We start from the raw sequence: 27,941 nt of genomic DNA, 5'->3' as shown, positions 1-27,941 counted from the left end.
GTGTGCTGAGTTGCGGGGTGGGGGATTTGGGTCTTTATGGGTGCATGCTTGAGAGTGTGTGTGTGCTGAGTTGGGGGGTTCGGGTCTGTATGGGTGCATGCTTGAGAATGTGTGTGCTGAGTTGGAGGTTGGGGGGTTTGGGTCTGTATGGTGCATGCTTGAGAGTGTGTGTGCTGAGTTGGGGGGTGGGGGGTTCGGGTCTGTATGGGTGCATGCTTGAGAATGTGTGTGCTGAGTTGGGGGGTGGGGGGTTCGGGTCTGTATGGGTGCATGCTTGAGAGTGTGTGTGCTGAGTTGAGGGGGTGGGGGTTCGGGTCTGTATGGGTGCGTGCTTGAGAGTGTGTGTGCTGAGTTGGGGGTGTGGGGTTAGGGTCTGTATGGGTGCATGCTTGAGAATGTGTGTGCTGAGTTGGGGGGTGGGGGTTTGGGTCTGTATGGGTGCATGCTTGAGAGTGTGTGTGCTGAGTTGAGGGGGTGGGGGTTCGGGTCTGTATGGGTGCGTGCTTGAGAGTGTGTGTGCTGGGGTGGGGGGTTTGGGTCTGTCTGGGCGCATGCTTGAGAGTGTGTGTGTGCTGAGTTGGGGGGGTGTGGGGTTCGGGTCTTTATGGGTGCATGCTTGAGAGTGTGTGTGCTGAGTTGGGGGGTGGGGGGTTTGGGTCTCTATGGGTGCATGCTTGAGAGTGTGTGTGCTGGGGTGGGGGGTTTGGGTCTGTATGGGTGCATGCTTGAAAATGTGTGTGCTGAGTTGGGGGTGGGGGGGGTTGGATCTGTATGGGTGCATGCTTGAGAGTGTGTGTGCTGAGTTGGGGGGTGAGGGTTTCGGGTCGGTATGGGTGCATGCTTGAGAATGTGTGCGCTGAGTTGGGGGGTGGGGGTTTGGGTCTGTATGGGTGCATGCTTGAGAGTGTGTGTGCTGGGGTGGGGGGTTTGGGTCTGTACGGGTGCATGCTTGAAAATGTGTGTGCTTAGTTGGGGGGTGAGGGGGTTCGGGTCAGTATGGGTGCATGCTTGGGAGTGTGTGTTCTGGGGTGGGGGGTTTGGGTCTGTATGGGTGCATGCTTGAGAATGTGTGTGCTGATTTGGGGGGTGGGGGGTTCGGGTCTGTATGGGTGCATGCTTGAGAGTGTGTGTGCTGAGTTGGGGGGTTCGGGTCTGTATGGGTGCATGCTTGAGAATGTGTGTGCTGAGTTGGGGGTGGGGGGTTTGGGTCTGTATGGGTGCATGCTTGAGAGTGTGTGTGCTGGGGTGGGGGGGTTTGGGTCTGTATGGGTGCATGCTTGAGAATGTGTGTGCTGAGTTGGGGGGCGGGGGGGTTTGGGTCTGTATGGGTGCATGCTTGAGAGTGTGTGTGCTGAGTTGGGGGTGGGGGGGTTTGGGTCTGTATGGGTGCATGCTTGAGAGTGTGTGTGCTGAGTTGGGGGGTGGGGGGTTTGGGTCTGTATAGGTGCATGCTTGAGAGTGTGTGTGCTGGGTTGGGGGTTTTGGGTCTGTATGGGTGCATGCTTGAAAATGTGTGTGCTGAGTTGGGGGGTGGGGTTTCAGGTCTGTATGGGTGCATGCTTGAGAGTGTGTGTGCTGGGGTGGAGGGTTTGGGTCTGTATGGATGCATGCTTGAGAGTGTGTGTGCTGAGTTGGGGGGGTGGTGGGGCACGGGTCTGTATGGGTGCATGCTTGAGAGTGTGTGTGCTGAGTTGGGGGGTGGGGGTTCGGGTCTGTATGGGTGCATGCTTGAGAGTGTGTGTGCTGAGTTGGGGGTGGGAGCCATGGGGCATAGTGTTTGGTTGGGGGTGAGGGGACCATGGGGCATAGTGTTTGGTTGGGGGTGAGGGGGCCACGGGGCATAGTGTTTGGTTGGGGGTGAGGGGCCCATGGGGCCTAGTGTTTGGTTGGGGGTGAGGGGGCCATGTGGCATAGTGTTTGGTTGGGGGTGAGGGGCCCATGGGGCCTAGTGTTTGGTTGGGGGTGAGGGGGCCATGGGGCATAGTGTTTGGTTGGGGGTCAGGGGCCCATGGGGCCTAGGGTTTGGTTGATGGTGAGGGGGCCGTGGGGCATAGTGTTTGGTTGGGGGTGAGGGGGCCATGGGGCATAGTGTTTGGTTGGGGGTGAGGGGCCCGTGGGGCCTAGGGTTTGGTTGGTGGTGAGGGGGCCGTGGGGCATAGTGGTTGGTTGGGGGTGAGGGGGCCATGGGGCATAGTGTTTGGTTGGGGGTGGGAGCCATGGGGCTAGTGTTGCACTCCAAGAGTGAACCCAATAATAAAGCTAAAACAGGCACAGTTAGGAGATGTACATCCTTTGCTTTTTTGAGGAAACCTGACTCAACGAAGGCCATACTCCTCTTGGGCAACCCAAACACCAAAATAACAGAATAATTAAACTGACGATATACAATAACTAAATCGAAATAAATTATAACAATGGAAAAAGTGTAGTACAAAATGTAAGTTTGAAATGCAATAAAAATCGTTACCCCTCAAAAACATATATTCTTTTTCCATGTGTTTAATACAAATTGGGGGTTGAAAAAGCATCATGCCACGCCCCGCCTACCGCCCTGCCCACATTTACTTTCGGCCCACTATAGCCCTCTGTCAAAATTAGTTGTGCACCCCTCCTCTAAAGGGATAACCTGTCCTTCTTCATCATCCATAGGTATTTGTTTTATGAACAAAAACTCTCAGGTATTCTCAATATTTTACCTACCAACTTGGTTAACCATGATAATAAAACAGTCACTCCATACAACAATACTTCTGGATCTAAAGGCACTTCTCACAATGCCTTCTGACCTGTAAAGGCTAATATAAACTCTTTCACATTCATGTAGTGTATTCTTTCATCAGTAAAAGTTATTGGGCCTCATGACAAGTTTGCCGGTCTGGAAATAAGGGTGCCGGTAAGCTCATCGGCATCCTTGTTTCTGGACCGGGTGCAGCGGTCACAGTAGTCAAAGCCATCATGGAAGCACCTGCACTGTTAACAATGCTGCCAGTGCTTCTGTGTCCCCACTCCCATAGAGTCCAATGGGACTCTATGGGAATGGGGACTAACAAAATTACTGATGCCTGACTTCCCGGCCACCGGACTCATAATGAGCCATTGTCACCGGGAAGTCAGGTGCCGGTACATTTTTACGGGTCCGGCGGCACCCCGCTGGTAGCACTGGCAGGGTGACCACTGGACCCGTAATGAAGCACATTGGCCCTCACTATAACGCTGGCGGTAGCCGTGCCCTTATTAAGGGCACCGCTGCAGCCGGAGTTGTTTTATTCCGGGACACGCAAATGGGCAATAACCGGGTCATGCCGAGTTTGGCAGACCCGGTAATTGCTCATTCGTGGGTGCCGTTATGGCTGGGGCAGAATGGGAATCGGGAGCATGGTTGCACCAGCACCGGTTATATCGGTGATGGTGCAATCATGAGTTCTGCTCCCGGGTGCCGGTATGCACTCCTGGTCAGACCAGGCGTGCAGTCTTGCACCGGCGAGCAGAACTCGTAGTGTGGTGGAGAGGTAACAACGGCGCCGGTAGCACTAGCAGCGCCGTTGTTGCCTTTGCGCCACACTCATAATGAGGCCCGTTGTCATGTTAAATTCTGTCATTAATTCAAATCCTAATATGTTAACTGTTGTCTGCCAAGAACATAATCATGGTATCAACATGACATGTTCTTCTATGAAGATTGGTATTCCTCTGTAAAAGGAACTAAGCTCATCGTCCCAGAGATTTCCTGCGCTTTCATGACAATGCCTGACATTGAGTATTTTCCCTCACAGACACAGGAATGAGTTGCTGCAGTGTCTACAAGGAATGAAAATGTCTTGCCTCCTATTGTTACCTTGCCCCTTGGATCCTCTTGGGGGTCCGGTGTCACTGATAGTACTGAACACATCAGGTCGCTCTCTGGGCTGTCCCATTGTGGATATCAATTCATCCCTGTGTGATAGTCAGGTGACTGACACAGGACTACAGAGAGAGCATGGCCGTGATGGCCCATGTTACCAGGCAGGGGTCTTTTGTCCTACCTCTAAGTAACAACTGTGTCCTGTCCTTATTGTGTCCGTGCCCGCTGTGCCGTGGAGCACCGGACATCACCCCCGGATGCCACAGCCCCCGCCACAGCATCAGAGCAACTGCCCGTGACACAGGGTGGCAGCATGCCCACTCGGCCCCTCCTCTCACTGCTGGCATGAAAGGCGAGCAGCTGCGAGGAGAGGCGTGACTCCAGGAGGCACCAGGCCACAGAAGCTGCTGAACATACCCCAGCCAGGCCAGCATTGGTGGCTGGCACTGCACGAAGGACACGTGAAAAAGCAGCTGCAACCCCAGCAGTGGGAGATGACTGTCAGAAGCTCTGACAAACCCCACATCAGCACAAGAGCACAACCTACCGACTCACTACACCGCTGCAGATGTATAACAATGCCTGCTAGACTACCGAGTGAGCCTTGTGTGGGAATAACATGGTGGAGGGAGGAGGAGCACCTCCTGGGCATGTAAGAACAGATAAGGGAGCAGCATCCCTGCACAAGTGCGACCCACCAGACTGCCCAGGCCCACCCACAGGAGGAGAAAGGGATGAAGTGTAAAGCTCCACATTGACCCCACAGTGGAAACGATAGCTGTCAGACACCGTGAGTACCTTTCCAGATGCGGGTGGCTGTAGGGGCAGAACTCAACAAACTGTAAGACCTCAGAATCATTGAAAAAAACCACAGGCCCCGTGGGTGTCTCCAATGGTGGTGACTGCAAAGCCGAAGCAGCCTCAAGCAGTGCGTTTTTGCATCGGCATGCGCCTACCAAACGTGGGCACAGGACAGGAGAGACACATTACCCCATGATTGACAAACTGATTGTGGACCTCACAGGGGCCACAGTTTTCTGAAAACTAGACTTGAGGTCAGGATACCTTCAAATCCGCCTAGCCAAGGAGCCACGCTACATTACGATGCTCTCTTCTCATCTAGGGCTACAAAGATACTGCAGACTTATCTTCAGGATATCCTCCATGGCGGACGTCTGTGAAACTAGGTATGCTATTCTATGCTAACAAAAGGAGAAGATCCCAAAGACACAGGAATTGGATATTTCAAACAGAATGCATCTTTATTTATGCATGTCATTAGTCACTAATCTCTAACAAGCAGCACCCTCTAGCTATGAGTGCTTCTAGCAAACCCAACCCTCTCAGCATCACTGCACCCCAGCCCTCTCGCTCTAGCTCTCAGCAAGCCCCCAGCCCTGAGACTGCCAGGCTGCCTCCCCTCACTCCCAGCCAGCTCTGAGACATCCTCCCTCCTGAACCTACTGAACAGGACAGCAATTTACTGTTATACAGAATGATGACGCATTCATTTTACAATTCAATGCGTAGAAAGCATTCTATGGCAACCTAGGTAAATTCTATAGCTACGTGCATGCATAATTTCAGCATAGCATAATGTTATACTGTACTAGAACACAGTGACATGACATATTCTCGTATAATATTCTAAGAAGAACAGTATATCGTGTAACATTCCTGTCTCTGTTAGAGACAGCAAGGCTCTCCTGCAGAATGAAAACATTTCTCTGCAGCCAGCCAAGGTTGTTTTCTAACAGTCTGCAAAGAGTCACGTTGTTAAGATAACATCGCTCACACTGTGTTCGGCTACTCTTTTGCACTCAGCATGAGCCAGATTCATAATAGACAAAAAACAATATATATAGCGCTTAGAAAACACTACAATGTGCACTATACAAAATACCAAGCTAAATATATTTGCATAGATTTCAGCAAATATCGATCTATAATCAAAACAAACTATAATTCATCCTAAATGGATGCATGTATGAATTAATGAATTAATGAATGGATTAGCCCACGCTAAACTATATAACATGTCTTCCAGCATGAAATTAGGAAAGTACAACAAGAACTCCTCAAGGTCACAAAAGAGATCAACAACATCATGGTCTTTGGAAAGTCTGACGAAGACATGACTCTTGGCTGGCGGCAGTACTACAGCGGCTTAAAGACTCAGGGCTCACCCTCCATGCAGAGAAATGTGAAATTGGCAAGTCAACACTGAGCTTCTTCAGGTATGTCTTCAACAAAAATTGAGTATCCCCAGACCCGAGCAAAGTGGAAGATATAAAAAGTGGCTGAGCACCCACCAAAGCCACAGAAGTCTGCAGCTTCCTGGGGATGGCCACTTATCGATTCATCCCTGACCTAGACACCACAGCCACACCACTTCGACAACTTACCAAAACAAAGTCCACATGGGCATAGAATGACACACATGAAGAGGCCTTCCAACGGATAAAAGACACGCTGTACAGCGATGCCACCGTGGCTTACTTTGACACATCCCGGAAGACAGAGCTACTCGTGGACGCTAGCCCGGTCAGGTTAGGTGCAGTACTACCCAAGTACACCAGGACGGAACAGTACTCCCCATCGCATTTTCCACTCGACCCTCACACCGACCTCAAGGAACTATGCGCACATTGAGAAAGAAGTGTTAACCATACTGTGGGGATGCTGGCACTTCCATGTCTACCTTGTAGGACACCCAGTCACTGTTCTAACAGATCCCAAACCTATAGTACCCATATTCAAAAGGTCAGCGCCCCACCCCCCAGCGAGAATAGAATGCTGGATGCTCCAACTTCAACAGTTCGACTTAGAAGTACAATACAGAGCCAGAGCAGACAACCCGGCTGACTTCCTATCACAACACCCGAGGCCAGCCACAATGACAGAGTGCGAGGCTGCAAAAGAGACATAGGAACAGGTCTGTCATATCATCACCTGCGCACAGCCAAAGGCAATGCAACTGAAGGAGATAATCACAGAGACAGAGGAAGACACCTGCCTTCAAATCACGAAAGAAGCCATTATGTCAGGAGAATGGAAGAACTACCTCGCGGCAGTAGCCCATCGCACCCCACAAGCGCAAGAACTCATGCAGAACCTGTTCAGAATCAGACATGAGATATCAGTCTCGCCCGAAGGGCTCATATTAAAGGGACACTGCATTGTGGGGCCCTTCAGCTTGCAAGACGGAGCACTTCAGCTGGCGCATGAAGGCCACCAAGGAATAGTCAAAACACAAGTGTACCTGATATCAATAGTGTGGATGCCACAAATCCAACAGAAGGTAATAACGCTGGTAGAAACCTCCAAGTCATGCTAAACGGCTTGCCGAACAGGACCCCCAGAGCCAATGGCCAATCCGTCCCGTAGTGAACGCCGATGGGATGCCGTCAGCATTGACTTTTGCACCATCACAAACGAGGCCTACCTCCTGGTCATAGTAGATGAGTTTACAAGATACCCGGAAGTAGAACCAGTAAGATCCACCGACACAGCCTCAGTAACCACAGCACTGGAAAAGATGTTTGCAGTCCACGGGATACCGTCCTCAATCAAAAGTGACAATGGCCCACCATTCAGGAGCAAAGAATTCACAAGGTTCCTCGATGACATGGGGTTACGGCACCACCACATCACACCCTATTGGCCCCAAGCAAATGGAGATGCAGAAAGGTTTATGTCCTCGATCAAAGGCTGACCATGGCTGCCAGAGCTAGACCGGTTTCTCTGGTCTTACCGGCAAATGCCACACTCATCCACCCTACTAATTCCAGCAGCACTCATGTTCGGGGTTCACATCCAACCGGGGCTTCCCCTCCACCACACCTGGGACCTTTCATGAGTAGACAAGGACAAATAGAGCAACAGCGCTGAGAACACAACGAAAGAGAAGACAGGGCCAGGAGAGCGACGCCCAGCCAGCTACAAGTGGGTGACATAGCACTGGTAAGGAACGGGGCCTCCCCCAGAAAGATGGTGCTCCCATACAAATCTCAACCATGGGTTGTCACACACCGAGATCACGGAATAGTGATGGCCTCCCATGGACTGGAGACAGTCAAAAGGCACGTGTCGCACTTCAGGAGGATACCAGCAACCACTTGGCAAGAGGGATCGGAGACCACACTGACTGCAACCCCGCACGCACCCCATATCCTAACACCACAAAGGGAGAGCCCGGGGAGACACCTGCACAGATGCCAGAGGGTTGCAGCAAACCAAGGGATGAACCGGAAAACGCTGGAATGGCCGACACCCCGAAGAGAGATGGAAGTGATCAATAATCGCTCCACCAGTGACCGGCTGAATCCACAAAATTGCTGGGTTCATCCTAAATGGGGTCTATCGGCGAGTTCTGAGAGAAAAAGAGACAGTAAGGTAGAACTATGTTTATGTTAAAACGTGCCCTTGGACATAACGGAGGACATTATTGAATTGTTCACAACATGTTTGTTTGTTATCCAAGTTGGGGAGGGATGTGATAAGTCAGTTGATTGACACAGGAATATGCATAGAGCGTGAATGTGACAGCCCATGTGACCAGGGCAATGGATAGGAGGAGAAAAGCCCGCCAAGTGTCTTCTGTCCTACCTCTAATTAACAGCTGTGTCCTGTCCTTAAGGTGTTCACACCTGATGTTCCGTGGCAGCACTGGACATCACACCCTGTACCTGTGAAAGGGTTTCCTCCTACCATGGTCAAACTCCCTAATCTAGGTGCGGGTGTTTTTAGGACTCCTGCATTCTTATTCCATTGTGGTGCTATAGCCTGTTGCGTATGCGCCTGCTGGGTTTGTATCTGTGGTGTTTGCATAGGCACTTGCTGCGGTTGCCCTTGTGGCAATTGCATTTGTAACAGAGCTTGCTGTGATTGCTGTGGTTGTGGTGCATGTGTGATCTTGGGCATAGTATTCCTGTGGTTCTGTATTATATTGTGGAACATAGCCCATCCACCCTCTTGGAGCTTGCCAATTTTGCAGCATGCCCCTACTACTTCTACATGTTCTGGCTATATGACCTATCCTTCCACAATTCCAACGTTGTTTCAGCTATCTGCCATTTAATCCTCCTCCTCCCTGAAGGCTCTGAAATCCACCTCATCCTCTCCTCGGTCCATTCCCTCTTCCTCTTGGCCAAAAACTTTACTCACTCTAATCCATAGGGTATACTACATTGATTTGCTGCGCTGGTCGCATCTCTTGTGTCGCCACACCTTCACTGCTCATCAATAACAATCCCTCCATGGCAGATTTGGCAATTATTTCTAAACTAACTTCACTTCCTCCATGTTTCTACTCTCAGGGTTCTTCTTATTCTCTCCCGTGACAATCGGCAATGATGCACAATAGCCAATTGTATTTCTGGCCATGGCTTCACTTCCATACCTACCTGTTTCTTCATCTGCCTTTTGCACTGGCTGTGGCAGTCCCTAGCATAAAATGTGGTAAAAAAATGCCACCATTTTATCCCACGGTTCTCTCGCCTCAAGACGCCATCTCTCTTGAATAACGGCAACAGGATCTTGATCCTCACCCACTTTCCTAGTCATAATCTCACCCATATCTGATGTATCAGGATATTGTACTCTGAGCGGCCGCCATACATCTACTCTGCAATTATGGAGCTCCATCGTGTGTCTTGATTTGTGCAGTCACACCCGCATACCCTGCTTGTTTCCAAATGGCATCAACCCTCTCTCCTAGAATGGCTACCACTAGGCTTTGTATGCCACTTATTCCTAATGTCATTCTTGATGTCCTTCTTTCTAACTCATGAATCCACTTCTCTGCACCTGAAGTCAAACTATGTAACTTAGATTTCAAATTATCATTATCTATTTGTGGCCACGGAATAGATTGTGGTCATCCTCACCCCTTTCTCTAATAATGGAAATTGTAAAATCCCTTATCCATAATCATACCCACCTACACTTTCTGTTTTCCAGGTGGAGTTACTCTCGCCCATTTGTCTGCATCCTGGTAGTCACCTCAATCTGCCTACATATCATGGGGATACATCCCCTGTACTGTGGACCCACGCGGCTTGTGGTCACTCAGGGTATGGGGTTGGTCCTGGTGTTTTTTCTATAGTGTCCTCTAGGTCTGACCATTTTGCCCCTTTTTCTAGACTTGAATCTTTCGAAAACACACCTGCGCCCTCTCTTCGCGCTTTCTCATTTCTTCCCTTTCTTCATCTGACATCATTATGCCCCAGCTTGTATGGCTTTCATCCCTTTCCACATCATCAAGATGTAGTCTACTTGAAGACAGCGTTCTGTGCTCGTCTGTTATGATGTCATCTGACCTAACTCCTGTTTCCCTCAATAAAGAACCTTCAAGATTCTCTTTAATTTTACACCCCGTCTTTATCCCTTATTTGTCTACATAAATCCCTGATCCTCTTCCATGTGTTTTCTGCTTCATGCTTGTCAGCCCGTGTTTGTATTCTTGGTATTCCTTGCAGCTCCCTGTGGGGCTGTTGTGACCCTCTCTCTTCCTCAGATCGTTCTCAGGCTTTGATCAGCAATATACTTCTATTAAATAGATGGTCTATCTTGTCATCCTCTAGTCCCCTGCTTCTGTTCATCTCTTCTTCCCTTGTCCTCATCTCTCTCAGCTCTTCTTCCTCTTGCCTTCTTTGTAACCTACGTACTTTCAGTATTTGTATTTCTATCTCCTCTTGTTTCTTCTCTTCTAGTCTCACCTTTTCTTTCCTTGCCTTGTACCTTCTTTGTTCTTCCTTTTGCTTCCTCTTGTTTTCCTTCTCTTCTTTGTCTGCTCCCTAGTGTTCTCATTCTTTCTTTTCCCGCTCTTCTCTTTCTCGAACCCCATCAATGCCCTTATCATCTATCTTGAGTAATATCTGTCCTCCCATACATACATTCTGTACTATCGTTACTCCCTTAGTCTTGTCTTTGACTTCCCTTTGTCTCCTTGCTTCTTCCTCTATCTACATCTGTCTATGCGGCTTGTCCTTTCTCTCATCACGCTGTTTACTTTCATCGCGTGTTGGCATATATTTGTGTTCTTTATTTTGCTTTCTTACATATTGTCCTTATTGTTATAAACGGGGGGCTCATATGCCAAATTAACATACCCTACCGCTGCTTTCAATTCCTCTAAAGGATACAATCCCTGCTCCTCAGTATGCGCACTCTTGTTGTCAGAAAGGGAAAGAGGAGCCGAAGACGTTACATCCTCCTCTTTATGCTGATTAAGCATCCATTTCTTCTCAGGAGGATCTTCTTTCTCACTCTGATTCCTCTTCTACAACTCGAAAACGGCCAAACTTTTCTGTAATTTCTTCCCCTTATATGTAGAATGCAAATGTGTTGTTATATGTTGCAATACTGTTTTTGACAACAAACCCTCTTGAGGCAACAGCATGAGTGTTTTATTAATCGTGCCTCTGACCCACTTTGCTTGATACTGCCTTATCTTGGGGGTATATCTCGGCAGTGACCTGCATAGGTGTAAAAGAGGAGTGTCCCCCATGATGACAAGTTGATCTCGACTGTCAATAGTTACAGATCTTGTATTCTTTCATTTATTTTATCAATTATACTGCACTGATTAATTTGAGCAGCCACGATCAATCGCTGCTTATTACCAAAACCCAATTTTCAACCACTTTTTGTTCCTTCGTTTACACCTTCGATCAATTTTAGCCGTCTTGTTATTTTATTATTGATGTTTTAAGAATCTTTTCTTTATTTATGTATTCTTCTTTGACTTTTACCCTTTTGATTGACATTAATCTCTTAATTTAAAAATATGATGATCACCTTAATTTGTTACTATTGTTTTATATCTCCAAATTGGGACACAATAAAAGTTTTATACTGACATATTTATAACCCCATACACATGTGAACTTTTTCATTTTCTGTGTATGCCTTCCTTTGCTATCTCTATTAAATGTATATCATCTCACTTTTTACCCCATTTTGGAGTTTGATACAAACTCTTCTTTTTGGCCTTGCCTCAGGAATTATTAAGGCTTCCCCTACTTGGAGTTTTATTTTAGTGCAAACCCTTCCACACCTCGATGTATCGTATCTCTCTTCATTTTAATCCGCCAAAAATCCTGTTATTTTTATACATATATGTACAATACAGTCCCCTATTTTTGCCACTTTCAATGTTTCGATGTTCTACTTACATCCATGGCTCAGCTTTAGTCCCTCAGCATCGACTCTTCCCCAATCGACCAGTTCGCCTTCAATCCTGCAGGAACCGTACAGGAATTTCATCAAGGGGCACCTGCCAAACGATTCTTCTCACATGTGTTTTGTGCACTGATCTCAATAGGAAGCTCTAGAGTCTTCTGGCTAATGGTGAAAGCAATCAAGAGTCAGAGAGTCTAGATCTAGGACTAGCTACCAATATGTGCTCTAGCACCTTGAAGCGTCTCGTATGCTAGATGGAATTACCAATAACAATCTCGGAACCAAATAACAGGACAGACTCAAAGAATATGGAAAAGTGCTACTTTATTATCAGCATAAAATAAAGTAGGACAATCTGGTGAACAACAAGCTGTAGTCCACACACTCACAACCAAATGTGATTATACAAAGGTTTTATGCCTCGATATGCGTAATTTTTTACATCATTCTACATGGCAAATAGTAAACCTATTGAAGGGATGGATTGGTTAATGGAACATATACCTATATATCATGTACGTTTTAACAATTTTACTGTATGCCCCTTATCTGGCGGGCACATCTTGAACTACCTCTAAATAGTAATACTGATTATAGCAGAATACTGGCAGTGGATTGGTCTTTGCAACATTATATAGCATATTGCTACATAGACCCTCTGATTGGTTGGCATGCTTTCTTAACCTTTGACTTTCGGCTTGTTAGCAGCATGTAAGTAAAATGGACCCCATGTCCTGAGAGTAACGTCAGACTTTGCACCACTTTCCCAATTAGTCCATCATCTCTCATGGGTTTGGTCCTAAAACAAGGCTTCTTCTTTGTAGTTGACCTTGCAACCTGTTCTTTATTCTGGGACTTTATTTTAAGGCTGTCTAGTTACACCATTATCTTTATCTGAAGCTTAATGAATAGCCCTTGTTTTCGACTTCTGAATCATGTGTGTGGAGACCACAAATTTGTCAATTTCGACCTTCTATTTTTCTGCAATTTGATTAAATTGTGCTTGGTGTCATTGCTCCTCTCTGTCTCTAGCAACTTGCTCACTCCACCTTGTATAGGCTTTTCACATCTTTAATTGTCCAATACATGACTTTTGCCTTTACTTAACAAAAGAGAAATATGTCTTACATACATGGCTTATCATTTTGACTGCCCTTGTACCTTGCAATCATTCCTTGAAGTATCATCCTTGATCGCAGGCCAATAAACTCCTCTTTAATTGCTCACCCAAAGCTGTTTTTCCAGTGTCCCCTGACTCTGCAGCCCTGGTCTGTCTCTGAGGTAGCTTGATTGGTTTCAATAGGAGTCCGGCGTCCATCTTTCCATCATGGAAAAGCCACGCCCTAGCCACGTTATGTTTTCTTATGCAGCAAGCTTCTATATGTCTCGTCTTCCTTATATTTCTGTGTTAATACATATATTAGTTAGCAGGTTACTTTATCTTCTTTGCATATGTGATTTCTTTATATTTGATTACATGTTTTTCTTGCTACTTCAGTTACATCTTTATTCTTAAGTATGTTCATATTGTTTCAGTACATCTCAGTATCTTTCATTCATGATGTCACTCTGCGCTCATCAGATTTCACTTATAGCTCTATGATGTCGATTGGTGTGTGCCGACATCTTTCTACCTTTCAGTGCAAGGTTATATTTGATACGGTTGTCTGAGTGCATATCATCTCTCATATACTCGATGGGGTATTGGGATGATACCTGGTGTTCCACACAGGGCTCGTCTCCTGCTGTTCCAGCATGACATAGGCGAGGGGACGAACTTTAAGAATGACGTGTCCACCTGCTCCTCTACAACACAATTTTGCAACTTACCAAATCAGCAACGCTGCAAGGATCAGGACAGCAGGCAGGTCAGTGCTGGCATGTCTCACGCAGACTTGCGCAGTCTTGCTAGTCCCTGACAGCCAGCGCTGATGCGTCTAATTCCAATCTAAAATTGCCCGTGGACTAGGAGAAGCACAGGAATTTTTGTTCCATTTGCATATAGGCAACAAATACTAAAGCAGAGTGTCTAGTACTTAACCACGGTGTGGTACTTAAAATCAAAATGACTTTTAAAACACAGTGCAGGCAGCAAATTAGAAAAAAACACATTTTAATATTCAATTTGATAACATTTTTTCTAAAATTCAAAGTTCCCTTCAATAAAATATGGCTAGTGAAGTGCAATTTGAATAATTCAAATCTAGGTGGAAAAAGTAGTTATTCCCAATTGAGCGTGCTATGCTAAGAACGACGGGCTAACGCTGCAATAACTATTTCATTCCCTTCCGTACTAACATTAGACTTGGGAGGAGGGTGTTATCTGGAAATGACGAAAGTTGGTGACACTGTTACTAAAGCCAGTGGAAATAGAATATGCTGCTGGGCCAGTCCTATTATGAATGCAGTTTGTACTCATATGAATCACACAAGCTTCATGAGTAGTATGTATGACCAGAATGACACACCAAATGATATATTTGAGAAAATGACTAAACTGGCGAAATTGTTTGGCTCAGTGGCTGCCTTCAAGTGAAGCACAGAGGGCAATGTTTCTAAGATGTTCTGAAAAACCACTTCTTAGATAAACCATCAGAAGGATTAAGAAACCCTTAATGGAACATGGCCAGCTAGCTGGTGTAAAACCTATTAAAAAAACCCAAATTAAAATACAAGAACTGGCTAAACAGACATAAAGCTTCCATACATGATGTGCAAAGTCAGCTGATGATTAAGGCACTAAATAATAATGATACCCACAATTTCTGGCAAATATTTAAAACTTTAAGGGGTCTTTGAATGAGGCTCAAACAAACCCTATAAATGAAGGGAACTGCATTTTATTGCTGATACTTTTGGAGCACAGATAAATGATACTGTTGTATTGAGAGGGTTCACGTGCACCCCGACCACATGAACGAGCCAACATTGTACTGAAAACAAATCCTGAAATATGGGCAGTCTAGGTGAATCGGCTATATGCACACATTATACAAACCAGGAGAATACCACTATCTTGGAGAAAATTGTTGCTTGTGCCAGTGCATAAAAAGGGGGGCCGCAATGTACCGAAAAGTGATCGCCTATTGGTGTTAATTGGATGCTCCAAGTAAAATGTTTACCAGTATGATTCTAAAGGAGGTTAAGGAAGGTTTACTGAGCTCTGATGAAACAGCTTTTCGAAAGGGCTTGTCTATGGTACATAATATTCTGGCTATTAATATATTAATATATTGAAGCAAAAAACGTGCACATCCATTGTATGTTATATATGTGGACTTTAAGGCCACATTTGATGCAGTTATGCGAACACTTTTGTGAAGAAGCTTTATAACTGGAATGCACCTAGTGCCTTATTAAATAGGCTAATACAGCGCTACAAGTACATCCTCCTCTCCTATTCCCCAACAATATACTCCTCTCATAGTCCTCATTCCCCTCTCTCTCTCACTCAAATACTGCTCGTTATCTCGCACAAGCTCACCCCATTGCTTACCCCTTTGATCCCCTGATCTTTGTTTTTATCCCTAAAGTCTTTCCCCCTGCTACTCCCCTTTCTTACCTCTCTCTTCAACTGTTCTCTTCCCTCTGCTCCCCTCCCCTCTGACTTTAAAAGAGCTGCCATTATACCTAACCTGAAAAAAGCCCTCACTTGACCCTTCCTCCCCATCCAACTTTCATCCAATCTCTCTTCTACCTTTCCTCTCAAAAATATTGGAATGGGTTGTTTACTCTCGAATTTCCTCCTACCTGAATACCTACTCTCTCCTTCCACCGGCTCAATCTGGTTTCCACCCCCTTCACTCCACTGAAACCGCTCTCTGCCCCCCATTTCAACCTATCGTCTATCCTTATCTTGCTTGAACTATCTGTTACATTCGATACAGTTGACCACCCCACACTCCTGTCCACTCTAGCTTATCATGGATTCTCTGGCTCTGTCTTACAATGCCTTCATTCCTATCTTGACAATTGCTCTTTCACTGCGTCTTGGGCCGGTAAGCAATATCATTCCCTTCATAGGGTTCCTCAAAGTTCTACCGTCGGCCCCCTTCTCTTTTCTCTCTTCACCACCCCACTTTCTGGTATTATTTCATTATTTGGGCTTGGTTTCCACTTCTATACTGATAACTCTCAGATTTTACTTTTGTTCTCTTTCTTCCCTAACTCTCTCCGCGCCTCTGTCTCCTCCTGTCTCACGGCTGTTCAATTATGGATACATTCACACTTCCTCCCTTTAAATGCTTCCAAAACAGAAATCTTATGTTTTCCTTCACCCTCTATTACCCCCATTGACTCCCCATCTATCTCTTTCTCTCCTTCATCTCTCCCTATGTCGCCCTACGCCCGCAATCTGGGGGTTGTCTTCGACTCCGCCTTCGCCTTCATCCTGCACATTGCCAACATCACTGTTCTTGCAAATATCAGTTGTACAACATCCAAAAAGCTCATCCTCTCCTCACCTTTCATGCCACCAAATTACCAAATTATTAATTTCCATACTTCTATTCCTGCCTCGACTTCTGTTATTTCATTATTATTATTATTATTGTATTTATTGAGCGCAAACCTAGCTTTGAGAAGCAACAGAGTGCTTCACAAGGGTATACAACAATAAAGATACATAACGGATTGCTTAACAGAGATGTAAAACAATACAGATGCATAATAGAGCGCTGTTCGTTCAGAGGTAACAACAGAACAGATATACAGTTCGGAGTGGGATACAGAGGGGCACAGAGGAGGGGTACACCTGTACCGGATGGTGCAGTTGAGAGGGGCGGGTGGCCTCTAGCGAGTCATGTAGTGCGAGGAGCGACGTGATGGCCTAGGTGTTGAGGCACAGAAATTCCTTCAAGAGGTGGATCTTGAGTTCTTTTCTGAATTGTAGGAGTGTGGGGGCGAGTCTGATGCTGACGGGCCATGGGTCGAGTCTGATGCTGACAGTGAGGAGGTTCTATAGTCTTGGGTGTAGGCAGATAAGGCTTGCTCTTCTCTCCTCATCAGTCTTCTAGCCTATGAGTTTGCCTCTTTTAGCACTATCTTTAATTCTGCCATCTGTACTCTTTGCTACCTTTCTCCCCACATATCTATCACCCCTTCTTTCCACTCCCTCTCTTGGCTTTCTTTCGAACGTCACCTACTCTTTCATTTCCTCTGTATGGTCTAAAAAAGCACCCATGATCTAGCACCCTCTATCTCTCCTCTCTACTTTCTTTCTAGGTCCCATCATGTTCCCTCCATTCTGAATCCTAGTTTCTCCTCTCTGTCCCTAAATCCCGCTATGCTCACTCCTGCTTTCATTCATTTTCTCTTCTCGGCCCTAACCATTGAAACTCACTCCTGCTTGATATCTGATCGTCCCCTACCCTTCATCTATTTCGCTCCCGTCTTAAATCCTTCTTTCTCAACTCTGATCCCAAACTCTTTCTCCTGCCCGTTCTTGGATGATGCTCATTGACTGCTCTATTTTACTTGACCTGTGTTTTATTATCTTTCTTTTTACTACCACATGCACTGTACCACCTCTCTTTTGTATTAAGAAGCGCTTTGGCAAAGGCGCTATATACATTAAATTAAATACAATTCCAAATATAATGATACTCGGGTACAGGTGAGACTGCATAGCATTATTTTTTTTTCTAGGAACATTTCAACAAATTGAGGATAGAAACAGAGAAACAGTTGCGTGCTAGCATTTCAAACTCTATCTGGCAGATCTGTCGAAGCCACTGACAGAAGTCAATAAATTTCCATCTAAATTGGATGGCTTACGCCGCTGATGTGATCATTTTAGAACACACTCCTACTGGTCTATCTCGGAGTCTGAATGCATTACAAAAATATGCCAAACAGAATGACCTGATGCTAAACCCATCTAAAATGAAAATAATGTGTTTTGGGAAGAATGATTAATCCAATATGATGTGGAAGCTGGTTAGAGACCAGATATAAATTGTTAATAGGCATGTCTACCTGGGTGAAAAATAATGATTAACAAGGGCATTTCCAATAGGGAAAGAAACTGCAAAAGCTTTTGCATTGATGCGAGTTATTAAGAGATTTCACTTTATAATGTATTATTCTATCCTACAAACGAACCATCATCCCCACAATTCTGTATGGGTTTGAAACCAGTTTTTTTGTAAAAACACCAAAAGGCTAAACATAATAGAGGGGGAAATGTGGCACTCTGCTCTGTCCTTCCCACACTGCACTTCCATTGAGGCGTTGCACCTTGAGTTGGGGCTAACCTCTTTATCATCAACATTAGCTATCATAAGAGATTTGTTGTATATCAAGGCAAGTAAAAACAATGAAGGCCTGTTACTTACGTTTGTATTTGTAATTATTTGCATTTATTGGGTTTATAGAGCGCTTTAATCCATTGATGAGGAAGGCTACTAAACAAGGTGGCTGTAAAGTAATCAACGCATTTGACTCTATTAACCAACAATTATTTGATGACAATGAATGTTGGCATGATGAGACTCAAGATTTTGTAATATTAAGAAGCAAATTTGTTTTAAAAAAAAGCTAAAGAGTGGAGCTGCCAGTGTAAATATGAACATAGACTTAAACTGTTTAACAATCCTGATATTATGAGTTATAAATAGTTGACACCTTAAGCATATATTTTGTTGTTTCCTTCTGCTAAATTTAGAAGAATTTATATGTTAATCAGACTTAAATAGGCACCCACATTGGAAGTTATTTGATATAGAAAATTATTTGATGTTAGTAATAGATGTTGCAGGTTCTGTAATGAGCACACTTAATAAGAAAGTGCAAGACATTTGCTTATATTGTCTAATGCCAGGCTATTATTCAAGTCTTTTCACAATGGACGAGCATACTCGTCCTTGCCACTTAAGTGGTTAAATGCTACATTGGTGAATAAAGCCAGCAACTTGGCCTCGACAACACAATTACATCTCTTCTCCCAACAGATACAGGAGTTGGGATGTTTGAACCAATGAAAGGCAGCCAGGTTTTATGAGCTGGCTATACAACCTTATGACACATTCCTGGATTTAATCAAGGCCAAAATGCTTGATTTTGTTGTAGGAACAGAGCTTGCAGAGGAAAACAAATGCCTTATCAATTCAAAGAATAGATTCTGAGCAGTGATCTGTTCTTGATGTAATCACATCTTCCCCTCAGTCAGGTCTTTCCAGGAGGATGCGATTCACACCGTACTTGACTTAGAGTGTAGCTCATGTTTTTAGACCAGAAAAGCAATCTCTTAGTCGAATGGTATGTATAATATGTTGGCCAGAAGCATCAGGTGACAAACATCGCAATCCAAGAATCGTCAATGTAACCAAAGGGCATCCATTTTGTGAAATGTCGGCCATTTGCTTTTTTCTTTTCTGTCAAAACGCTTTAATGGTTACTGAACAAAAGACAAAAGGAAGAATTGACCTAAATGACACCCCACAGAAAGAGCCCGATGGAGAACTGTTTTGTGACGGTTCTTGTTTTAAATTGCCAGATGGCACAACAACTGCTGCTTATGCCATCACTACACTGAAAACTATTATAGAAAGCAAACGAATCCCATATAACTCAGCACAAGCTGCAGAAATAATAGCGTTAACAAGAGCATGTGAAATTTCTGCAAACCTCAATGCAAACATATATACTGACAGTCAATATGCCTTGGAGGTGGTACACAGTTTTGGTTGATTATGGGCTGAAAGGGGTTTCCTGACATCACATGGAACCCAAATCCAACATGGCACTTTGATAGTGAGACTGTTGTCAGCACTTGCCCTTCCCAAGTGATTAGTGATAATGAAATGTGAAGCACATAAAAAGTAACATGTAATGTAGGAAAGGGAAACGCATTGGCAGACAAAATTGCGAAACAAACTGCCACTAATGTACACACAAAAATGTATGTTGAATAAATAGAAGAAGTACCCTGCATAATAGAAAATGTAATTGCAACAGTTAAGTAGATCCAAGCAGAAGCTACTGTAGATGAAATAAAAGATTGGTCTGAGGGTCCAGCAGAATTAGATTCTGAGGGTTGTTGGGTGGACAAACAAAATAACCGATGGATGTTGCCAAATGCCTATGTAATGGGAATGGTCGCTATAGCTCACAGTCCAACATAAATATGTGCTAGAAAAATGATTCAACACCTGAATTCTGTATGGCAGAATCCACACATTAGAAAAACTGCTGAAAGATTGGTTCAGAATTGCATGACTTGTTCACAAGATAACATTGGAAAGGGAACAGTGACACCAGTAGGAAGTTTTGGCCCACTGTCTATGCCATTTGAAGTCATCCATTTTGATTTCATAGAAATGGAGAGGTGCCAAAACTATAAGTATGTTCTCGTGGTGGTCTGCGCATTCAGCAAATGGGTAGAGGCCTATCCACTGAAAGATTGCACAGCTATGCACACAGCTAAAGCCATGCTAAAAGAATATTTTTCTTGATTCAGGCTACCCTGTGTCATATGGTCAGACAATGGGGCGCATTTTATTGCGGCCATGATATTGCAAATTTGCGCAGGCCTCCAAATTGATAAATGATTCAATTCGGCCAGACACCCGATGAGTGCCGGTTTGGTAGAACGCCAAAACGGTATCTTGAAAAACAAGCTGAGTAAAATTTCCACAGAGAGCAATTTGAAAGGGCTCGATGCACTACCCCTAGCTTTACTTTGCATACGAATAGCTGTACAGGTGAGGACTGGTCTCTCCCCATATGCAACTGTCATGGGGAGACCACCGAATGTCTGAAACGTGCCTCGACCAAAACGGAGGGATATTGAATACTCATTACTTATTGATTACTGCCAACAGTTGACTCAAAACTTGCATTTGATTCATCAGCAGGTGAACAAGGCTATTCCTGTCAGACATACCAGCCCAGGACATTGTCTGCAGCCACGCGACTGGACTTTGGTGAAAAACTTTGAAAGAAAATCTTTGCTGGCACCGTGCTGGACGGGACCCTTCCAGGTGCTACTGGCTACGCAGACTGAAGTCTGAGTGAATGGCCGCAAGCACTGGATCCACACAACACACACGAAAATAGTTCTGTTTCCTTTGCCACATGAGAAAGAGATTGATGATCCTGACTTCGAAAGAAAGAGAGCTGCACTTGATCATAAAGATATCATCGCCAGTTCCCTATCAGAAGTACTTCCTAAGTCTGAGTAAGGGCCTGGGGAGATTGCAACGAAGATCAAAAGGCCAAAGTTGCCTCAACTTTGTCCGACTGCTGCCTCATCATCACGCAGTGCATCATAAGTTGGCACTGATCCCGCATCTGGAAATGAGAGTGCATTGTTCATCGATCATACAGAAAAGGATATGATAATAATACATTACTATTGATTATGAATATGACCCATGCTAATTTGAATAGGTCCAATTGTTGGGTCTGTTCCCACTTACCCCAGCACGGGGAAGAGAAATGGGTTGGTATGTACATCTTTTGCCACTTAATACTGCCTGTTATGCATCATTAAGAGCGCTATTTTTGGAAAATGAAATGATAGTGTCACTGGTCAGTTTGATGGAACAAGCATAAATGAATTTGAAAGATTGGTATTGGAACCAATGGGTTGTTCCGTATTTACAGGCAGAAGCAAAATAAAACCAGTAACAACAAGTCCAGTAGATATACTCTCTAGGCCTTACCAGTCCCTAATCACCTTTAAAAATGGCTGCGGTAGGAAACAACGATGCTGTGCCTCCCTCCTATACTATTAATACATAGTCCACGTTCTGTCCCATTTTGCTTACGGAAAAAAGGTTCCCACCCAGAGGGAACATTCACTAGATGCATGAATATTGCTGTGCTTGAACAAGAAGAAAAAACATTATATATAGGAGGTTCTGTCTATTTTTTATGTGGAGATCAGGCCTATCCTTGGTTACATAGAACTTTGGAAGGGACATGTTATTTAGGAATACTTTAACCTGGTGTATTTCTTTCCAAAACTTCTGAAATAACAAAATTATGTAGATCTCGGCCACGACGAGATGGTACCGCAGGACAGATTGCTGGGGATATAGCGAAATCATTTATACCATTTTGGGGACAAGCAATAAACTCATGGAATATAAGAAACCTGTCTAGGGTGTTAGAAAAAATGATAAATGGGACAACAGATATACTCTATAATATGACATTGTAACAAAAAGCAATCAGATTAATTGCACTTCAAAATAGAATGGTGCTTGATATAATTTTGGCTGATCGTGGAGGAGTATGCAAATTGGTGGGCTCAGCGTGCTCTGTATTCGTAAGTGACTCCTCCCCCACGATATTTGAAGCAATTAAGAAATTGCATGTCCTAAATTCTGAAATGCATGTTCCCATAGGTGGTTGGAATCTGAATATAAATTCATGGTTTTGGGAACTGCTACGTTCATGGGGATGGAAACTAATTGCAATCTTGGTTATGATATTTGGAATCCTCATATTCTGCTGTTTTTACATACAATGCCTGCCAGTCCTCTGCTCCCAAATTACAAATGAGTTTGTACATGAAATTAGTACGAAAACCCCTCTCATATTAAGTGAAGGTGCACAACACAAAAATGAAATAATTAAATAATTTATGGCAATTAATATTTCTGATGATGATTATAGCGACATGGGTAGTTCAGAATTGGACACGTGGTCCGATGAAGATGCGATGTACGGATTATGCTATTGGCTTAAGGCCAAAAGGAGGGTTTGTTAGACCAGAAAAGCAATCCCATAGTCGAATGATATGTATAATATGTTGGCCAGAAGCAAATCACATCTTGTGACAAACATCGCAATCCAAGAATCGTCAATGTAACCAAAGGGCATCCATTTTGTGAAATGTCTGCCATTTGCTTTTTTCTTTTCTGTCAAAACGCTTTACAAATGTATTCTATGCTTTAGACTCGCACACCGTGCGAGGCCACAGCTTGAACGCTGAAATACTAACACAGACAGGAATGTCAAACTGTGCAGAAATACATTGTTTTTCTCTCTCATTAAGTCCTTGAAGCCGAGCAGAAGCTGCATCCAATAAGTAGTCCAGGTGACGGTTTGTCTTGCAAGCGCTGTTGTAAAAGGCAGTTAAACATGAATTATATTCTCCTAGCGGTGCTCCTTCACGGCAAGTGGTATTTTCTGCTTCAGAACTATCTGACCCTTAGCTCATGAGCCGAAACACACAGATAACGTAGTAAGGAATGTTTCCCTGCTAGGAACAGAATATCCTTGCTGAGCCAGAGCTCCATGTTCCCCATAACAGAAAGCTGTCTCTGCTGCCTTTGCTAAAATAACTATCTTTAGGCTGAATGAAGACTTGTTGTAACGTGTCATATTTGCCATAATTGTCAATCACTGAACCCTAGCCTGTATGACATGTATGTGGGCGGGTCGAATTGCCTTAACATAGGATATGTCTAATGTATATATATATTGCTGCTTGAACGCTGTCCGCTCTCTAGCATCTCACAGTGTTTGGGAACACACGTCGTGAGTCATTGAGACCCAGTCGGCTGACTGAGAAACATTTGAAATAAGCCAGACTTGTTTGGAAAACGAACCTCGCGTCTGACGTGTCATTATAGTATATGGTTATTGGGCCTTAGTTTCCATATGCAGTCTTTCTGGCCTCGCAATGTGATAGAAAGTGACTGGAATCACTCAACGGGGCAGGGACCTCTTTCAACAAATGGACAGGACAGCCTAATTTCAAAGCACCTTCTAGCACGGATATAATGACAACAAGCCTTTTCAGGAGTCATTATTGCCCCAGCTCTGAGCCTCAAAGGTACTGATGCCATATGGCCATGTTACTAGGGCAGGAATTGGGGGTGCCATTTAATATTTTGTAAATAAGAGGAAAATGCCCTATGTAAATTTTACATATGCAATCACATTTGTGTGTATAACTTGTGAAGGAAAGATCGTAGAAGTGTAGTGTTTAAAAAAAAAATCCAGGGTGAACTGCTCTGTCAGCTGAATATAAAACATGTTTTGGGGGATAATTGTTTAATTATGCAAATTAGGCAAATGTGGATATTTTTGCACAGAAACAACACGAGTTAGGGATTCAAATGTCCTTGCTGGTGGGTGATTATTCTGAGCTGAGAAAACAATCCTTGTGTAAAAGTGTCAGAGAGCAAAAGACAAAAATATGTAACACAAATATCAATGTTGTGCTGAAACCAGACTAACATCATTTGATTTGAAAGAAATCTGACAAAATGATTATTAACATGAACACATGTGAGGAATATGATCTTTCAGAAATGTTCAATTGTTTAATATTGAAATCTCCAAGATAACATCACATCAAGTGGGATGGGAACTGAGTTTAGAAGTTACTCCCAATAGACAACCCTCTTCCTTAACATGCTCAGTGACACCAAAGAGGATGATTTAGTGTATGTCATTTTGGAACATTGTCCAATCACGTACACTGACCAATGTGAATAGAGAAATGATACACATTTCTAAATTTGCGCAGTTTCTAATCTATAAAAGCACAAACCCATAGATTTAGGGGACCCACACTGGTTTACCCACTGACTGTGATGAACTGACTAACATACTAATGAAAAGGGGAGAAAGGAGAATTGATAACAACAGAAGGAAGAATGGAATATTTTGTTTTCATTTGGACTCACTTTGAATTAGCAGTATTACTCTGTAAGAGAGGCCCACCTGGCGTTAAATCCCCAGGCCTTCTTCTTTGGAAAAGACAGCAGAAAGTCCCGACACAGAAGGAGGGAAACTAGACTGTGGAGGAAAGATGACCCAATAGTGCTGATTGAGGCTCACCTGTTACCTGAGAGGGAGAATTGAACCAGTACTTAAGAGGATGCCCACCTGCCTCTGAGACAGCCATAAGACATTTCTATGTAAGCATAGTCTAAATGGGAAAAGTACTGTGGGCAAGGGTTTATAAATTGACTGCACTTTCTGGGAAATTAGTAAATATTAGTAAATATTTCAGAATGGTAAATGCTTCTGTAATAATAGACTTGATCAAGTAGGGTATATGGTGTGTATACGAAGATATCCCCTGGCTCCTTCTCTGTGTAATGTGCAAACACAGAAGAATTTTTTAGGGAGTCAAAAGGATGTCTCACTGTGTACATACCTAGAAAAATAATGTAATTGAAGTCATTCCCTGGGTACATCACCAAGCAAGGTCATGTTACTGATGTTGAACCATTCAAGAATAAGGTGAAAGTATTATTCGCACCCGGGGAAGGGCCATCAGCCAATCAGGTGTCTGGAACAGCTGGTAAGACTAGACATTCTCCACCCACTGCTTCCAGCCTCCCAAAGCCCTTCCCTGAGTGGCACCATGTTTGTTGTTGTTGTTAATGTGGGGAGCCTCTCTCTGTTGCCTCCCTCTGTTGCTTCCACACCTCACCCTCCCCCCAAAATCCCCCGATCCCCTTTCCCACATTCTCCCTCCATCCCCGCTTTCCCGAGGGACCGGAGCTCTGTGCTCCGGTCCCGGTGCTCCTCCCATCTCCCACCTGCTGCCATAGACACAGAAAAGGGACTTAGTCCCTTTGCCATATGGCAGCAACCATCTTTTTTAAATGTTTTTCTTTTTTCCACAGAGATCGGCTGCACTAATCTCCCGAGAGATAATAATGAAAGCCATTCGTGCCCCAGATGAACCACGGGGTGCGAATGGCTTTCATGCCCGCTCTGGAGGGCGTACTCAGGCCTGCCTTAGCTCGTGCTGGTGGGCCGTTACCGGCCATGTCCTTGCTCCTGAGCGGGTATTAAAGCCACATTAACTGCTAACTATATTTCCAACTTTAAGTTGTGCATTGAACATGACAAATGTAACTTTTACAAATTCATGCAATAGAAACACTACAGAAGGTATCTATCCAACATACATGTTAAACATACATTTTAATTTCCTGAGCCCTCATACATTTTTCAATTCATGGTGGATGTGCCCTCAGAATAACCTAAATGTATATATGCTAATTTCTGTGTTTACAAAAGTCTACATTAAAGAATGCAGCATTGAAAAGGGATGCAACCAGTTTATTGATCATTCTTTATTGTAGACCATCGACATTGGGATTTCCTAGATTCGGAATTTGTTATATTTCAATTGATTTAATTATTTATATTTGATTAATGAATAGACTTTCTGTGCAACCCTGCCTGTTTCTTGTCCTGAAAGGGAGGCTGTAGGAAATCAATATTGTTAAATTATGGGTCCAGGTTCTTAAAAGGAGCTTTATTAAATAAAAAGGGCATGCACCTGATTTGGGTTGGTTGGGAAATTCCCCCGAACTAGCTGTCACCCGATTAAAAGCATCCTAGAGTACCGTACCTGAGAGCTGCAAAAATAACAACTAAATTCCAACAATGCAGACCCGTGGACTGTGGATTGAGTAATGGCTTTTTCCAGTGTGCACCCAGGACCCAGAAACTGCAAGCACCTGGCAGCCGTAGGAGGTCAGGCAGAAGTCCATGACTAAGCCGAGAGCCTAGATGTAATGGTAGCAGTAAAGAAATTCCATGTTCAATATGTAGATACTTTAGGTAATGTCAATAAAGAAAGGATCTATATATCTGACTTGGATGATATTTTACCCATAGGATGAAGAATAAAACATTGTTGCCTAATGGAACACTAACTTTCATCACTGTGATACGTCTACAGTTATGAAATGAGCTCTAAACATGAGATAAAGGTGAGCCTCCATACTTCTGCACAAATGCTTACAATTGGAGCCCTGTGAAAGCCCTCATGATGTACAGACAGAAATATGTCAGTAGAAGCATGAATAAAACGATTGTCTTGTCATGAATTTTACAAACATGTAGAATATACAAATCTGTAATTTGCCTGTTTTCCTTAGAGATTTCACACAGAAATGATTTGATTTGAGGCTTAAGGATCGATCACTAGGAAGGTGAGGCAAACAGATTGGCTTGTGTTTTAAACCAAGGTCGCAAGCAGCAACTTTGTATAAATGGAACAGTATGTGAGTCGTTGGCAATGGGCGACACAAGTATAATTGGAACTAAAAAAGTAATTGAACTTTGGGAGACAACCCAAGATACCATACACAGAGTGGTCCAGCGCCATGTGGGGGCTTATTCAAGGGTCTTTGTTAGATATCCAACTGATGCTGAGTGTGAGAAAAATGAATACTGATATTGAGGTCGCCATGTAACAGGTCTTGCTAAATCCTGTGCACATTTGAAAGTCTTTTATGGTTTAAAGTACAACACAATTGGTCCGAGCCTGGCTGAGGGAGACCATTTGAGAGAAAGAAAGGGATCTGAGCCCAGCAGAGGGGGATCCAGGAGAACCGTGAGTCACCCGAGAAAGAATTCTCTGAATATTGTTATGAAAGGGATCTGAGCCCGGAAGAGTGGGATCCAACATTGAACTTTGTTTTTGAAAGGGATCTGAGCCTGACTGAGGGGGCTCCAGGGTGACTACTCAAATTGAATATTGCTAAAAGGAAAATAACGTTTACGTGTTGTTTTGTGTACACCAGGCCCGCTGAGTCAAGAGACTTGCAAGAAGCAAAGAGACTTGGACACAGGAGGTCCTGAATTGTGAAAATAGAACTGTATCCTCGTTCCGCAGAATACAGAGTGTGTGCTTTGCTCTAGGGTACCGCTTTGCCCCGGGCTGAAAAGGTGGGGAAGAGAGGCCAACCGTCCAATCATCCTGACTTATCATTTTGTGAACACTTCTTTCTTTTTCCTGAACTTTACCCCCACACTATTTGTAAATTGGTAGTAAGAATTGGCAATATTTGTTTTAGTATAAGCCCTTTTAATTTGACAAGACTCCACTAGGACTAGAAATGCTGCCTGTAATGCTTGGATAGCAGACAGCGTTTACTCAGTTTGCATGGTGCAAAAAGGGTGGCATACAAGTGTGTATGGTGCC

Source organism: Ambystoma mexicanum, chromosome 7p (assembly GCF_040938575.1).
Source record: "Ambystoma mexicanum isolate Mex_15411 chromosome 7p, UKY_AmexF1_1, whole genome shotgun sequence".
Lineage (NCBI taxonomy): Eukaryota > Metazoa > Chordata > Amphibia > Caudata > Ambystomatidae > Ambystoma > Ambystoma mexicanum.
The sequence above is the reverse complement of the archived record's forward strand: the minus strand, read 5'-3'. Positions refer to the sequence as shown.